The 5,460-nt window shown below is 35.6% G+C and overlaps 1 pseudogene; it reads left to right on the forward strand.

Annotated features, from left to right (window-relative positions):
* Nucleotides 1-2,495: 2,495 nt before the first annotated feature.
* LOC101702985 (olfactory receptor 51A4-like) lies at nucleotides 2,496-4,993 on the forward strand (annotated as a pseudogene).
* Nucleotides 4,994-5,460: the final 467 nt, after the last annotated feature.

Here is a 5,460-nt window from a genome sequence, read left to right on the forward strand (position 1 = left end):
TTTCCCTGCCTTCTCTTCAACTCCTCCACCCTCATGGAAACTGAAAGTGTAAATAAGGATTAAAATGAATAATTGATAATGTGAAATAGGAAGAAATGGTCCAAAGGGGAAGGGGAAATAGGAGGGGTAGGGGAAAGTAAAGAAGGGAAAGGAAAAAAATGAGAAAAGGAAAAAATGGAAACAAAGTCTTTGTAAATAGAGAATAGTTTCTTAGATGTAGAGTATGTATGATTTAGGCAGGGAGACAATTTTTATCAGTCATGTTCTGTTTCATGGCAGAGGTATTATTAGGATTTTATTTTAAGTTTTAAAAAAATTGCAACAAACATTATTTATTTACATGCTTTTCCTTGGCAAACAAAGCTGGTCATCTTCTAAGCAAATCAAACATGATTCAAAGATTTGCTTGCATGCATCAGAACAATGGAATACTTATGAAAAGATGTTAATTAACTGTGATTCTGGACTTCTAATATAAACACCACTGTGGGAATTTAGGGAATTATGACTTACTCAAATTCTACTGAATAAAAATACACACTTGAGCCAATTCGTCCATGATTTCTTTGTGCTCTGAAGTTTAAGATGCACTGTATTGAAGCCCTTCATTTTTGTCATGAATATAAGGACTTGCATGTGTTTTGGGGTTAATCAAAATAGGGAAGCTTAAAATGTTACAAGCAAAAAGTGAAAAATGCTGTTCTTTTTTTCTACTTCCCCCTCATCTAATTTAATCATAAGATTATTAAATCAGATAAATTTTATATTACTTATACTGTCCAAACACAATGGATACTTTTGTATGCTGTTCCATGCTTTGCTCATATTTGTTGCAAAAAGAAGAGCATCCTCTGCCTACAAGTTCAATACAGCATGCATCTACACAGTCTAGCATTGCTGATTCTAGTGACTAAATAAATGGGATTGATCATGAGACTACAGATAAACCATGAGAAAGCATGAGAATATGTCTTAGATTTAAAACACAAGAGGCTTATTGTGTGTGTGTGCGTGCAAATTCCCACAAATCAAAGTGGAAAAGGCACAACCCAATAGAAAATGGACAAAAGACTTAAGCAGATGCTTCCAAAAGAAGAGATCGAAATGTTCAATAAATATATGAGCAAGTGAGAATATTTTCAAGTTAGAAGAAAATTAGTATGTAATATTGATGCTCTGATCTCTCTTAAAACTTAGGACTCTATATAACAACTATCTCTCCTGCCTGTGGATGAACTGGAAAACCATAGCAAGGGGGAAAAAGAAGCAAAAGCCAAGGGTTGATGAATAACTTTGAGTTTGAATACTACCGCAAACCTTGATGGCAGTTTCCTCAGTCTAGGCTGTTTTATGAGTTCAGTCCCCTAAGTCAATCATATGTATGACATACCTATGTATATACATATGTATGACATGCCTGTGTCCCGTGAGTCAATTATTAAAAGGTTTTCCATGAAGTAGGGTGTTATTTTTCAAACAGTTTTTGCCTATAAGTATTCCCATGTGTCTTTCCAGGCTTCATAAGACAGTACTTACAAAAAGACAAAGGAAGTCTAGTGTAAAAAATTCTTCTCTGCTTCAAATCCCATTTTATTGTTGATTTCATGGTAGAAAGTCACATTGATTTTTTTTTAAATCACCATAAAGGTAAGATAGATTTCTACTCATTATCTGACATGATTTGCATTTCCTTTTTTTTTTTTCAGTACCAAGGCCTCTGCACTAAACTATGTTCTTAGTCATCTTTAATTATCCATTCTTTATTTTGAGACCCTTTTGCTTAATCACCAAGTTGCCTCCTCTGGGTTTGAGCTTGTGGTCCTCCTGCCTCAGGCTCCCAGGGTGCTGGGATTAGAGGTGTGTTTCTGTTTGGATCCTAAGGAATGGACTAAATGTAACATTACCAAAAGTGAGTCAGAAGCCACCAATGGCATGGAGAGTACTGAAGAACTGTCAAGGAGAGTCCAAGTATACATATGGAGAGGAGTGTGCGTCTGGAAGTTGTAGAAATGCTCAGTCTGGATGATGTTCTTGAGTACATCTATCTCAAATGTCACATGGTACTTCTTTATTTCTGGTAGTAGGTAGATAGTGACATTGGACAAGTTATTGTCCTAAGACTTTGTTTTCTTATATGTAGACTAGATGAAATAAAAATGCAAGAAGATAAATGAGAAAATCAGTGGTAGTAATTTTGGAATATGTCATATTACTATCTAGAAGCTGCAATATAATATATAATAACTAAAATTACAAGTGTTTATCCTTACACATTTGAATCAATTATCAATAGCAACTAACTCTAGAAAACAATGCAGCTTTAGCTGGGCATGGTGGTGCATACATATAATCCCAGCACTCCATAGCCTGAGGCAGGAGCACTGCAGGGAGTTCCAGACAAACCTGAACTACATAAGCAAGACCTCCTCTCAAAAAATAAAAACAAAAAACAATACAGCTTTGAAGACATTGATGAGACAAATGCCAGAACGTAAATGGCCACAGTCTATCTATGTAAGATTATTTTAGCAATAGATATAACCGTGAAAAAAGCAAGTCATGTGACTCAGATACAGAGTTTGATCATAGTAATAAACTCAAAAGATGGTATATTTCATGATGTCTGCAAGCTTGTTTTCTATTTTAATTTCCAAGCATCTATTCTTAGTCAGGTACAGGTACCGACAGGATTTAGGTCACCAGACTGCACTCTGAGCACTCATCCATTTAGTATATGAAGAAGAGAAAAATCCAGCAAAAGCAAACAGTAGGATGCAGAAACACTAAAACATATTTCCCTAGAAGCCAAGTTACTCCTATACTTTCAGTAGCCTTCAAAAAGCCCAACAACCAACCTTTAGAAGTATTTAAAAATGGTGGGATTTGTGTGAAGGATTAAATGGAGGGTCAATGATTCCTAAGTCATTAAGAAAATGAAAAATAGAGCTTCTAAAGACAATAACTTCTTGAACAAACAGCTCCCCCCCAATTGTATTTTGATATATTAAGTAGGTCTACTTTTTTTGTTTTCTTTTTTAGGAGAATAGAGTGAGTAACCAAAAACAAGGCAAGCAAATGAACACAATCACATGCCTATTATTTGATAGAACAATGAATAACAAAGAAAATAATTCAATTAATTATGAAAGTTATATTTAGTTAAATAGATAAGTTTGGAGCCAAAGCTCAATTCCACTATTACAAGTACTGGAAATGCAGTAGTGAGCAGTAAAAATATGTTTCTCTACCCTGATATTCTTGTAGTGGAATAATCAGGTATTCATCAGATAATAAGAAGGGAAATAATGAAGAACCAAGTGTGACTAAATTATCTGCAGAGAAAATAAACAACATGGATTTTTTAGAAAGAATATGAGTATTCAAACATGATGTAGAATGCTGTAGGTAATATTTAATACACTGATACTAGGAATAAAATAGGATGTATTAGCTGATAATTATCTATTCAAGACATTTCAGAGTATCTTTTGTATTTACAGGAAAATAAGATTATGCATTTTTCTAAAGTGCCCTTTCAAGTTTCAGGATATATGTCACCAGTTTGACCATTACTTCAACTGTTCATTCTACAGAGATATATAGGTATGAATAGGGGTATAAAATGATTTATGAAACTACTCCCTAATCTGCAATAAACTTTGCCATTCTCTTAAATATTTTTTTGATCAAGAAATTTTTGTTCTTTTTCTTAGTCAAACTGAGATGAGAGTCATAAAATTGGTTTTATGAAAATGGGACTTGAGTACTTTCATTTGATCAAATAATTTTCTGGAATTGTTAATATGCTAGGTCTAAATTGATAGTTTAATGCAATTCAACAAGCTAATAAATGAGGAAGCAAATCATGGTTTTGTTACATTTTTATGTTTATTTTGTTTTTCACAGTCTAAAGTGACAGCAGAATCATAGACATTTCACTGTCAGAAGCATCTTTTAGTCCTCTTAGCATCTATGGCACACATTGTACCAGAAAAGAACATCTTCTGCCCTAACATCATTTAGAAAATTCCCAATTGCACTAATCACCTGGTTAGCAGCCTTTCAAGACATCATATCTCCTCTTAATGACACTCAGATTGAAGTTCTTGGGTTCCTCCTGATTGGCATCCCTGGACTGGAGAGCAGGCACATCTGAATAGCTATCCCTTTCTCTTCTGTGTATCTTTTTTCTTTCCTAGGTAACTTTACCATCCTTTTCTTTATCAAGACAGAGCAAAGCCTCCATGAGCCCATGTACTACTTCCTCTCCATGCTCTCCATCTCTGACCTAGGACTGACCCTCTCCTCCTTACCCACCACCACTTTGGGGCTATTCCTATCTGGCATTGATGAAATCCATGCCACTGCATGTTTTGCCCAGGAGTTTTTTATTCACCTGTTCACCATCACCGAAGCCTTTGTGCTGTCTGTAATGGCATTTGACCCATATGTAGCTGTCCATAGCCCTCTGAGATACAGCACAATATTAATTATCTCCAGAGTTATCAAAATTGGAGTCTTTCTGATTTCCAAGAATGTCCTTTTGATCCTTCCACTTCCTTTTCTCTTGTAATGGCTGGGGTATTGTCATCAAAACCTGCTTTCTCATTCATATTGTCTCCACCAAGACGTCATGAAGCTGACGTGCTCTGACAACAGAGTCAGTGTGGTTTATGGGTTCTATGTGGTGGTCTCTACTACGCTAGATTTGGTGTTCATTGCCTTCTCCTACATAATGATCTTAAAGACAGTCCTAGGGATTGCAACTCCAGAGAACAGCTCAAGACCCTCAACACCTGCGTCTCTCACGTCTGTGCTGCTGAGTGCAGCCATGCTCCACCGCTTTTCCAGGGATGTGTCTGCTATGACTCATGTCCTCATGGCTGACATCTTCCTGTCGGTGCCACCCCTGATGAATCCCATCGTGTACTGTATGAAAACCCATTAAATCCAAGAAAAACTTGTGGAGAAGCTTTGTTCAAAAAGAAGTTAATCGAAGGAAAGAGAAAGGAAATAAATGTGTATGCGATGACAAAGTAGACTTTGAATGTTTAGCTGGGAGAAAACCTGACACAGTAGAGCAGTGTTGAGTTTGAGAGCCAAACAGAGCTCAGAGAGCCTGTCAGAGCTCAAAAGTCTTCAGATATTTCATACCCTAAGGTTTTTTCAGACCTCTGGGATCGTGAGACTTTCAGACTGTACATCTGAATATTTGAGTTGTAAAGAAAAACTGAAATATTTTGCTTCCTACTTTTTAAAATATATTACAATAAAATAATATGAGAAAAATATGTGTATTAACAACTATTTTAAAACGTTCTTCTTTTTTTTTACTTTCTGAGCAAATAAATTCGATTCAGAAAAGGGCTAAAGTATTTCCTAAGGTGTATGGTGATGTGATGTTTGATTTGTTTTGTTCCAGAACACCCTGCACATATTTGCTAATTTTAAAATCTGTAT

This window comes from Heterocephalus glaber, unplaced genomic scaffold (genome assembly GCF_053883595.1).
Source record: "Heterocephalus glaber isolate CG9 unplaced genomic scaffold, H.glaber_assembly_v1.0 deba00001428, whole genome shotgun sequence".
Taxonomy (NCBI): domain Eukaryota; kingdom Metazoa; phylum Chordata; class Mammalia; order Rodentia; family Bathyergidae; genus Heterocephalus; species Heterocephalus glaber.